At 41.9% G+C, this 12,006-nt stretch overlaps 1 protein-coding gene across 6 annotated transcripts in view; it reads right to left on the bottom strand.

Annotated features, from left to right (window-relative positions):
* The window catches only part of KLHL32 (kelch like family member 32), a 246,296-nt gene extending 238,406 nt beyond the window's left edge, over positions 1-7,890 (bottom strand). For all 6 annotated transcript variants that reach the window (XM_032858162.1, XM_032858163.1, XM_032858165.1 and 3 more), the window contains exon 1: positions 7,518-7,890. The gene's annotated coding sequence lies outside the window, so the exon portion shown is untranslated. The remainder of the gene's footprint in view (positions 1-7,517) is intronic.
* Positions 7,891-12,006: the final 4,116 nt, after the last annotated feature.

Raw genomic sequence — 12,006 nt, 5'->3', positions numbered from 1 at the left:
TTTTAATTTAAGTATAGGAACTAATATTACTCACCAACTACTAAAAATACATCTGAATTATTCAACTGCAACACATTTAAAGAAACACAACACATGCACCAGAGCATGTGGGGCACAAAAAATAGTCTTTTCTGGAAAGAGTTGTTCTGTGATTGATTATAAGACTTAAAAACAAAATTTAGCTTGGTGTATGGACTTGTAAAATTTACCATCCATGTTACCTTCCTTTAATTACAGTTTTTTTTTTGTCATCCCTACTACAAAAGTCACCAGTGCAGTGGACTGCTTACAGCTCCCACCACTCCCTGGATTACTCCAAGTCTACAAGCTATAGGAGGGTGACCTTGAAAAAAAGTGAAGACACACTGACCTCATCTGGACTCCTAGGTAGTCAGAGAACTAGATGATAACAAAAAAGTAGAAAAATGACTCTACCACTTGTGAGGATGAGTTGTTGCTTGGTGGGGGTGGGGAAAGGGCAGGGAGCGGTACAGACAACAAAGGGTAAAAAAAACAGACTTAACTGGAAAGTATTCTCCTCCGGATGCCTTTAATCCTATCTGACTTGAAAGTGAATTTGAGGAGTTTGTTCTTTGAGCCTGGTGAGTTCTTGACCTTTTCATAAAATTTACATAATTTTCCATGAAGGGAAACCCCTGGTTGTCCAGAAAAATGTAGGCAACTAGAGCGTGACCTCACAGAAAGGCTAGGAGGTCTGTACCGACCAGGTAATGGGTACTGCTATTATTAATTCCACAGGGGACACAAGGGGTGTCTCAGCTTTTTACAGATGGGCACCCCTGAGGAGAGCCCTCCAGAGCCCTCCTGAGCTGCCTAGGCAGGAGGAAATGGACCCTCCCCACTTTATCCTATAACCAGGCTGGGCCTCAAGGGCCCATAGAAAAGAGGGGGAGGTAGCTTGCTAGGGAGGAAAGACACCAAGATGCACATCCCTGACGGCCCACCCAAGCAGCCCACCACTCACTCAAAACTCCATTATACTAAGAGGCTAGCTAGCTCCTCTCTAAGGCTGGCAGACCAGATTACGACATTTTATACGGTATGAAATTTAAGTGTATCCTACCCTCATGCTGAGGAATGCAAGGGTAGGGCCGTAAGAAGAGGCAAAGGGAAAGAATTAACTTCAACTTTCATTATGCCTCAGGCATTGTGCTACACGTTCCTTAGGCATTATTTATTTAATCTCAGGATAGCCCTATAATCTAGGTAATAGAATTCCCATTTTAGAGATGAGGAAAACCGGACTCCCAGGAGATATGTAGCCAGACTTATAGATAACAGAGCCTGGAAGGGGCAGATTTAGTGTCAAATCCAGGCCCCAAGGCTCATGTTCTATGGGCTGTGCCATGTTACCTTGCATACAATCGGAGAACTAAAACTCGTAAATAATAAGGCTTCTAAGTAATGATTTAAAATGAGGTATCAGAACTTATGTCATAAATAATTGCAAAATGCCTCCTCCACTGCTCTTGGCTTCTGTTCCATTAGCATTGAACATATTCCCACTGAAGCAATCAGCTAGAATGGGACTACTTATTCGATCAATATCCTGCATGCCAAACCGGTTGTGGGGGGCGGGGGAGCCCTGTTTCTAAGTAGCTGGAACTGGTTCATCTGGCAGGAAATAAGGAATATATTATGCCTCAAATAAACATGTAGGAGAAAGTCAAGAGTCTATGAAAACTGCCAAAGATTTTCCTTCTTCATTTAAAAAGTCATCTTATCAGGTCGGTAATTTCAACCTTGCAGAACTAATTTAGACAAATTTACAGTTTTCTGTGTTTTTGCTGAATGCAGAACTAATCTGACTCCAAGTCAAGTGTGCAAAACCATTTTTATAGACAGTTCTTTTTAAGCCCCAAATTTACAAGGCCATACGTCTAAATCTGATTAAATGCAATACATTAATATATTGCAGTGTGTGTATGAAACAAGGCAAGAACAACAACAACAAAAAAATGAAGTTAAGTTCAGTGCTTCCTCAGCTTAGGAAAGATTTCAGCGAGAAGGGAATGGGAATGAATATCCCGCTTAAATACAACAGAACCAGGAAAGGTGAACAAAATAAATCCCATCTATTAAGTCCCAATAAGAAGGAAAGTAAGATGTTCTTGGATAAATTCTCAAGTTTTACTCTCCACACTGAAAGAAATTCTGAAAAAATGTGTACCAGTATATTAGGACAAGGAAAGGAGAATAAGATATTAACTACCCAGCATAGAGACTATCTCTGCTGGTCTATTGTCACTATCACCAAAAAGCTAGGTAAGAAAAACAGAATCCTCACATCATTTGTTCAGAATATTTTCCATTACTTGCCACATATATCCGTGAAAAGCAAATCATCATACTGGCATATATCACACTTGATGGGAGTTCAAATCTTCCCAACTTTAAAGCAAACTCCTCTCATGCCAAATGTCTTCAGTGCTAGACTCTAGCTAGCTATGACATGTATCTAACTCATTTCATCCCGTTACCTTGTGCCCACCATTCTAACAGGTAGCTCTCCCAGCCACTCGCTACAGGTCTAGTACGGGGGTACCTGGGGGGCACCTGGGTGGCTTACTCGGTTAAGCGTCTGCCTTAGGTAATGATCCGGTGCCCTGGGATTGAGCTTCACATCACGTCGGGTTCCCTGCTCATAGGGGAGTCTGAATGTCCCTCTCTCTCTGCTTCTTGCTTGCACTCTCTTGCTCTCTCTCTGTCAAGTAAATAAACTCTTTTTTTTTTTAAGATTTTATTTATTTATTTGACAGAGAGAGATCACAAGTAGGCAGAGAGGCAGGCAGAGAGAGAGAGAGAAAGAGGGAAGCAGGCTCCCTGCTGAGCAGAGATCCTGATGCGGGACTCGATCCCAGGACCCTGAGATCACGACCCAAGCCGAAGGCAGCGGCTCAACCCACTGAGCCACGCAGGCGCCCCTAAATAAACTCTTTAAAAAAAAAAAAAAAATCTGACTGCTGCTTGGTTGTCACATTTTTTTCATATCTCCATTCAGATAACAAAAATATTGACCCAAACAAGTTCAAGAGCAGAGTATGTTTATTGGTCACTCTGAGTTTAAGTATATATTTTCAAATAGCTAAAAAGCAGCTTACATTTCTCCTCACTTGTCCCACACATGAGACTTCATCAAAGGTGTATCCAACATCAAAATCCACATCTGCTAGAGCCTCCCTGACCTCTAGGTTTATGGCCTAGGAAAGGTCAACACTAATATGTTCTTCTCACCTAATTTACAAAATCTTCTGCCCATTCTTGAAAATTCAGAAATTTGTCCACTCCAAGTGAATTAATGTAAAATAGAAATTTTTCCACAGAAAAGTGGTATCATGAGAGGAAATCATGTGCCAGATGTTGGATGTTAAGAATAAAGACATATCATGGGGCACCTGGGTGGCTCAGTGGGTTAAAGCCTCTGCCTTTGGCTCAGGTCATGATCGCAGGGTCCTGGGATCCAGCCCCGCATCGCATCGGGCTCTCTGCTCAGCGGGGAGCCTGCTTCCTCCTCTCTCTCTCTGCCTGCCTCTCTGCCTACTTGTGATCTCTGTCAAATAAATTAATTAATTTTAAAAAAAGAATACAGATATATCATAATAGTTAATGGGTATTTGCTGTATACCAGACTGTGTATAGAGAACATAATACTTTGTTCATTCTTTGTCCTTATGTCAGTCTTTCAGAAGAATCAGTCCTATCTTCAGATTCTCCTTTATGTCTACAACTCCCCTCTGAGTCTCCTTCACCACCACGTCCTGCTCTACTCCCTGCCACACACCCCTACTTCCGTGTTCTTGATGCGCTCCATCTTGGAGACCATGTTTCTTATCACAGCTTGCGTCACCCCTTCAGCAACAAGGATGAGCTCATCCGTATCAGAAATCACAAGCATGATCCTTTCAATTCACATTTCCAGCTGACCGTCTCAAGAGCCTACTCTCTTCCCATAGCTGAAGGGATCTTCATTTACTAGAATCAAACCTAGCCATCAGGGTCCAGCACTAATCCTTCTCCTACACAGGAATAATCTGATCTCCTTAATCAGCGTACTTTTTAATTTTTTCCTATAATGGTGTTTCTATAGCATCTGGTGTCTCTATTACAGCATTTAACACACAACTGCCTCAAAATCACAATTATGTACTTGTCTATAATGTCGGCAGAGAAGGAGAGGTGGGAAGTGAGGAGAGCTGCTGAGGTTTGAAGTTGTCTTTCATGGGTCTGGTTTAATGTCACATAGTCTCAGATTCTCTATCTATACATCAGAAATAAGATCCCTACCTGCTCAATAGGGATGTTAGGAAGACAATATAGAAAGTAGTTTTCCATATAGGGAAAGCATAGAAGGGGCTGGAAACATGGAAGCTGCCAGGAGCAGTATGTGTGTTTGCTCTGAATCCTTGAGAGCAGAGCTCTTATCTCTATAGCAAAAGCCAGGACTTTGTCACATTAACTAACATCTGCCGAGCGTTTTCCTGGAGATGCAACATACTTCCATGAACTGAAAACTGAAATGCATTTCTTTACTATTAAAGCATCCTTCTAGAGGGGGGTTTTAAAATAAGAGAACTATTAGAAGCCACTGCGCAAATCCTGGCTTCTTTTGTTTTTAAACTACACCTTTTTGGATCCACAAAATAAAAGACCTAAATAAAATAACTCCTTTCTGACCCCACCAGGTCTTCCTCAGTGAAGCCCACTGACATCTCTGTAGTGTTAGTAGAAACATGAGAAAGTGGCAGCTTCTTACAAAGAGTATGCTTCATTACAAGATGCTGTTATTGAAGGAGGAAACAACAGTTTCTAGGTCGGGGTCCTAGAAATGAATATCCTTTGGCATTCCCCTTCATATTTTTGTTCCTTTGGAATATTGCTGTGTTCTATGGTGGGTTTTAGTTAATTACCTAAAACCTTAATGGGAAGTTTTTATTGGAAGGCTCAGGATGCTCCTTTTTCTGACTTTTTATTCTACCTCTTCCTACAATGTCACGTACACAATCTATTTTTTATATCACTTATAGTATATGCCCAGAAAAAAAAAAATTAAGTCAGGAACACAAGAACTTTTAAGTCATAAAGGCTTTTGTTTCACTAGACTAAAAAAATTCCTCTTTTGGGATACTTCGTGGTCTTTTATTTTATCTGAGGTATAAGAGAGAGGCCTAGGAACCCTAAAAAACAAATTTGGACCTGTCTATTGAAGAAGGGATATGTCACATTTTTTAACTTTTTTTTTTTTTTAAGATTTATTTATTTATTTATTTGACAGACAGAGATCACAAGTAGACAGAGAGGCAGGCAGAGAGACCAGGGGAAGCAGGATCCCTGCTGAGCAGAGAGCCCAATGCGGGGCTCCACCCCAGGACCCTGGAATAATGACCTGAGCTAAAAGCAGAGGCCTTAACCCACTGAGCCACCCAGGCGTCCCTTGCACATTTTTTAGATTTTAATATCAAAACCAGGGAACTCCTAATCACTCATATAATGATGGATGTATTTGATGGATGTAAGAGAAAAGTAGTTAAGAACTGAAAGAGAATGCAGTAACTATGGATTGCAACTGGCAGGCCACAGGCCTTATGTGGCCCAAAAACACTTTTAATGTGGTCCTTATAGTTTATAAAATTAAGGGCACTTCACATAAAAATATGTAAGTTTCTGTTTCCCTTGAAAAACTGGAATGTTTTAGAGCTGGGATGACAACGACCAGCTACAGTGGAGTTGGAACTGTCCTTTTTATAGTGGGTTTGTATGTTCCAAAGGCCACAGTCCACAACCTCTCTCCCACATGGCCCCTACTGGGCCTGCTGCACTCCTTTATCTTACCTGTGCATTGGAAAGACAGACATAGGAATTTTTAAAAGGCAAAGAACTTCAAAGAGGGTTTCACCATCCACTAGCTCTGTGACCTTCCACAAGCTCTGAGTCTTGGGTCCCTCAGCTTTAAACTGAAGGTAATTCCTTGACCTCACAAGTTGTTCTGGGAATAAAAAAGGAAGCGTAGGAAAAGTACTCTGTAAATTATAATATAAAATATTTGTCATCTTTATTCATTTCTCAGCCCCCGTCAGTTGCATAAATGCCCCCTACCTGCCTCAGTTATTACTAGTTTCCTTGCTCTTCATATTACTACACTCTGTATGACAGAGTTTAAAATCTAAATGAAAAAAAAATGTGATATATTTCCTTGCCTCATTTAATGAGAGGTAAAAAGATGAACAAATATCAAAGGAAAACAAAATGAATTATTGAATGTCAGTGGATCTTTACTAGGTCATTTCTGTTCCCAATGAAGGTATGAAATTAGGGCAAAGTGTAATTATTGGATTGCTGATCCCTTCAAGCGCTGTTTTTAAATTCATCCACCAGGCACCTGAGTCCTCAAAGTAAAATTGACAGCCCAGTCTTTAGAGGTACCTGTGAGATAATGAATAATGACCTCCTCCTTGGGCCTCACCCAGTGCTCCAGTAAAGGATCCAATCCAATAAAAACAAACAAACAAAAACCCAAAAGGACCTATAAAGCTTTCTCTGTGCCTCCTTCTTCTCAACATTTCAATATAAGCTCCAAAACCTTAGAATCTGGAATAATAAGCCCTGGCACAAATTCTACATCTGTATCTATCAACATATAAATGTATATGTAAAAAAGCAAAACAGTAAGGGACCTGAAAAAAAAAATCTTCTTAGAAATGGGCAGAGGGGCAGAAAACTGCAGTTAAATGATGCAGTGGACATAGAAATGTTAGCAAAGATTTTTGTCATGAGCGCTATCTCCTTACATTAGGAATTCACTGATGTACTCCTGATCCGGTCAATTTACAACAGATCATCCTTCTGTGAGGAACCACAATTAATTCCTCTTTCACTTTTAACGTTAAAATCATCATGCTTGAGTGAACTGCAAGATATAATGTAGACCTAGAGGGGGAAAGGGATTTTCATTGGGCACATTTTTCTTTATAAGATCACCAAAATGGGAGTAATTTATGATTCAAAACATAATCCGTTGAAAAATTCATCTGACGAATCCGTTTTAAAGCATACCATCTAGTGCATTACCGCTTTCCTTGAAGTTGAATGAAACCATGCCCAGAATACGTATTAACGATTGCCAAATTACCACATGGCCCTCATTGTGTATTTTATTTTAAAAAATCAAAATAAATAACAGCTTCATTTATAAAAAGTGGTTATTTCAATAAATGTCCCAAGGCCGATGTTTAAGCAAGTCTCCTTGGCAACCAAGATGCACAGTACATCCCGGGCTGGGGGAAGGGGAGAAGGCGGGGGAGCAACTCCAGGGCTGGTAGAATAAGTAACGGGAGTAGTAATTGCTCCCGCTAGACGACGCTGGTCGAGCTGCACCGGCGGCAAACCCCCGAAATTTCAACTCGGGTCTCGCTCCCAATGGCGCACCAGCAGCCTCCCACCCCCTCCCTCTGGTCCGCAGGCACCTACCCCGAAGAGGTTACAAGGAGAGACTGGCTTACCCGATGGGGTGAGCGGTCCGCTGGGTTATGTATGTACCCCAGGCGGCAGTGCAGGCACCGGGCGCTCCCTGATGCACAACGGCTCTGCTTCTGCCCACGATGCTGAGGTTAAGAGAAACCGCAGTAGCTTCGCACTGTCGGTTTGGGGATGCAGTTGTGAAGACCAGATCGCTAGCGTGTCTGTGTGTCTATGTGTGTCTGTGCGCATTTGTCAGTGAGCGTGTGCGTCTGTGTGTGCCTGCGCGCTCCCCGACTCTCCCGCGGGTAAACAGTGTTTGCTAGTAAATAAAAAGCAGCAGCCAGCACAGCAGGTGGCGCGTCCTCAATCACTCAGCCCCAGGCGGCCGCGGCTGCCAGGAGACGCACCTTGGCGAACCCCCGGGCTGGCTCACACCGTGAAGCGACTCCGCCCCCTCCCGCCTCCGGCGAGCCTGCGCGCACGCCCGCCCCCTCCCCCTCCGTCGGCGGGCCCGCGCGCACGCTCCCCTCCCCCTACACCAGCCACCCGGGAGGCGCGCACGCCGCGCTTTCCACCTCCCACCCTCTCCGCCCCGCTCTCGACGGCGAGCCAGCGCGCGCGCCCGCTCTCCCCGGAAGTCCCCCTCCTCCGCGCAGGCCCCCCCCTCCTCCCCGCAGCCCCCCCGCTTGTGCTCTTTGGCACCTTCGCTGTGGGGCTGCTGGGTCCTAAGCACAGCGTGCTTCCTAAGCTGCGTCCCCGCCTGCGACGGGCCAGACCCAGGACCCAACTTGCCTGCTCCTAGGCTCTCTTCAGAGGGCTAGGAAGCAACCTCTGGGAGCAGACGGTGTGACCACGAGCACTGTCCCTCTCCTTCCGTGACCCTGACCCTAGACTTGTTCACATTGCCCCATTCCTAGCCGTCCCTTTCCGTCTTTATGGTAGTACTGAGTGTGATTTCACAGTAACTTTGAGGTTGGACGGTAGCCCTGAACCTGTAACGAGGAGGGGTATTGGTTACAGGTAATTCAGCGTTAATACTACAAACAGACCACAGCCCAGAACACCTCTGTTGAATTTCAGGGCCGGACCCACTCTTGTGACAGATGGGGGTCATTGATGTCATTCCTGTGTAAAACATGCTTACAACATACACTGGAGCAAAGGGGATAATTTTAATAGGTAAAAATATTCCATATTCCACTTTTGCATTGGAAATCTTGGTCCAATGTAGAGTTAAGCCATCAGGTCAAAGAAGAATGAAATTCTAAATTGGAGTAAACTGTATTTTGTAGAAGTTCAGGTTTTTAACTACTACAAAGATGGAATTTCACAGAACGTTTAAGTCCTGTCTCTTAACTCTTGCAAGTTTGTGTTCTTCTACACTTGAACTAGGAACAGTGCCTTGATCTACTTGGAGATGTCCTTAATTTTTTTTTTTAGTCTCAAGTCAGTGGTTCAGTTTTTTTCGCTTTCAGAACCGCAGATTTCGTGGGACCCTTTGCTCCCCCCACGCCTTGGGGCCTGTCTGGATTCCAGTCCTTAATTCCAATGGTTTTGATATTTTCACTTTAGGAAACTGGGGACCTAGTTAGCTAGCAGCCCTGGAAGAATGACAGCTGACTGAGAACATTAGTTGCAGTGTTATTTTCTAGAATTTTCCTTATGCAATTTGAATTTTTCATTGGGTGTTTTATACCAGAAGCTCAAATGGGAAAGCATGCTTAAACCCGTAATACTATATTACTGCTGTCAATAAATAAACACTTAAGATTCATAAAATATTGGTCACTAAAGTGAATGCATTTAAAATTTTAACCCATCTATATTGACTGGGTTATCTATTTGTTTAGAATAAACAAAAGGTACTTACTAAAAATAGTTAAGTTGAAAGAACAAGGAATATAACTGTATTTACAGGGGGGAAAAAAAAAGTCTGTATGCCACCAACTTACCATCTGTGTGGCTATGGTAAAGTCTCTTACTGACCAGGCTGGGTCTGTCTTGTTCATCCTAGGTAGTCCTACCTGCTAGCACAATGCCCGTCACATTTTGGGGGGTTCAATAAATATTGCTGGCTAACACATAGATATTGAGGAACCAAATAAGAAAATATACGTTAAATGTGTAGTAAAATATTTAGTTCAGAGAGGGCATTTTCCTCCCCTAAGGGCCTCTTTAAGTTTGGTTTAAAGTATAGATTTTTTTTAATTAAAAAAAAAAGAACTTTTATGTCTCTAAAATAAGGGACTCCATAATTTGTTAGACAACCATCAGAACCCAACACAAATGTGTATTCTGGTAGACTCTGTTACTAGAAGAGCAAGCAGATTTGAGGACTATTTCTCTGCTGATACCATTATATATGGTCTTTTCCTTAGGGAGAAAATAGCTTAAAACAATGCTTCCCCAAATCTTTTCTTTGAAATACTAGTCATTTGTTCAACAATTTATTTTGAACTCTTAGAATGTGTTAAGCAGTGTCATTGGTGTAAGGCTTTCAGTTGTCAATAAATAGACATTGTCCCTGTTTCAATGTAATGATATTGTGAGATATAAGCTAAAGAAAGAAAAATTAAAAGTGTAGATCCTTTGGTTGCAAAGTGACAAAAAACTACTCCAACCAACTTAAGCAAAAAGGAAGTTGATGGAAGGATAACAGGAGTTCTAAGAATCAATGGGCAGTCAGTCCATACAACCAGGCTCAGAAAACCACAGGAATTAGAGCAATTCCCAAAGGCAAAGAAGCCATGATAAGAAGATCATGTTGGGGCAGAAATGTCATGATTGGGTATCTTCCACTGCTGCAATGGGTACACCCCAGTGTACCCCTAGCTTTTAGCCATCCTAAATTGTAGTTGGGTGGCTGGAAAGCCACAGAAATTCACAGAGGAAATAGGGAGCCCAGGTCAAATGAGTTGGGGTAACACTGAAAACTGTCTCCCTCTCACATTATTATATTAAAGACTCTGAGATCTTGCAGTAAAGAAACCTCTTTCACTTTTCTTTAAACTATCCTAGAGGGGTGCCTGGGTGGCTCAGTGGGTTAAAGTCTCTGCCTTCAGCTCAGGTCATGGTCTCAGGGTCCTGGGATGGAGCCCCACATTGTGCTCTCTGCTCAGCAGGGAGCCTGCTTCCCCCCTCTCTCTCTGCCTGCCTCTCTGCCTACTTGTGATCTCTGTCAAATAAATAAATAAAATCTTTTTTAAAAATTTAAAAAAAAAAAACTATCCTAGAGTTCGGTTGAGTACAAACACTTTTTCTTTCCTTTTTTAGCTTCCCCCTTAACACACTTTAGGAACATTTTGGAACATGGTGCATTTTTGTAGCTTTCTCTCCCCTCATCTCTCATCAGCTTGCCCACGAACCAAGATGTGAAAGCCTAGCATAAATTCAGTGTTATCAAGGTTTTACAAAACCTGTATTTTTAATAGCTCTGTGAAAATCAGAGTAGAAATTGCCTCTACACAGCTCAGATTTCAACCTAAAATTACATCATAAAAGAGAGCATAGCTCCTTCTTCAACTCCAGAACAAACACCTGCTATAGCTGCCTGGTCCCGTAGCAAATGAGAAAGTGTCATCCTTAATGCCACACTCATGGCTTTCTCTCACAAACCAGTAATGACATTAAGGAGTCACTGAGCCAGATTTCTAATGACCGTACTTCCAGAGAACAGATCGTTATAAATTAGGCCAATACTGAATTTTATTTGGGGCTGATATTATCCAGTTTTCAAGCAGAATATATGAAATAACTCTGGCTAACACCTCAATTTATTCAATTACCTATGGGTACATTTTGTAGCTAATTCACGCTATTCTTCAGGAGCCAGGATCACTCAAAACTACTTATACCATAGGAAAATCTTCTATCATTAACATTTGATTGTTTATCTTTTTTGCCACATTCTCTGGTGCCAAGCACTGTTGTTGTTTATGTTGTTTTTAGTCTAGTTCAGTCTAAGCAACTAGACACATAATGGATGCTTAGTAAATATTTACTCTGCTGAATAGAAAATAGTCCCTAATCACAAAACAGAATATTTTAATTGTAGTACTAAGCAAGTACAAACAGAATGCAAAGGGATTCTCAGTCATTATTACAGTAAGGTAAATTTAAAATCAATTATTATTTTTCATGTATCAGATTAGCAAAGATATAAGAAGATTTTAATACCTAGTGTTTGGGAGCATGTGGGTAAATAACTTTCAAGAATGCAAGTGAATACAAACATTTTGGATTACAACTTGTCAATATTTATATATATATTTTTTAAATGCACATACCTCGGGGCACCTGGGTGGCTCAGTCGGTTAAGCATCTGACTTCAGCTCAGATCATGATCCCAGGGTCCTAGGATCCAACCCTTTGTAAGGCTCCCTGCTCAGCAGGAAACCTGCTTCTTCCTCTCCCTCTGCCCCTCCTCCTGCTCATGCTCTTTCTCTCTTTCAGAAATTAATGAATAAAATCTTTTTTAAAAATGCACATACCTCTTGGTATAGTAATTCCACTTGCAGGAATTTATGTTGA

This window comes from Lontra canadensis, unplaced genomic scaffold, assembly GCF_010015895.1.
Source record: "Lontra canadensis isolate GAN:19392208 unplaced genomic scaffold, GSC_riverotter_1.0 scaffold14, whole genome shotgun sequence".
NCBI lineage: Eukaryota > Metazoa > Chordata > Mammalia > Carnivora > Mustelidae > Lontra > Lontra canadensis.
This window is presented reverse-complemented; position numbering and strand designations above follow the sequence as displayed.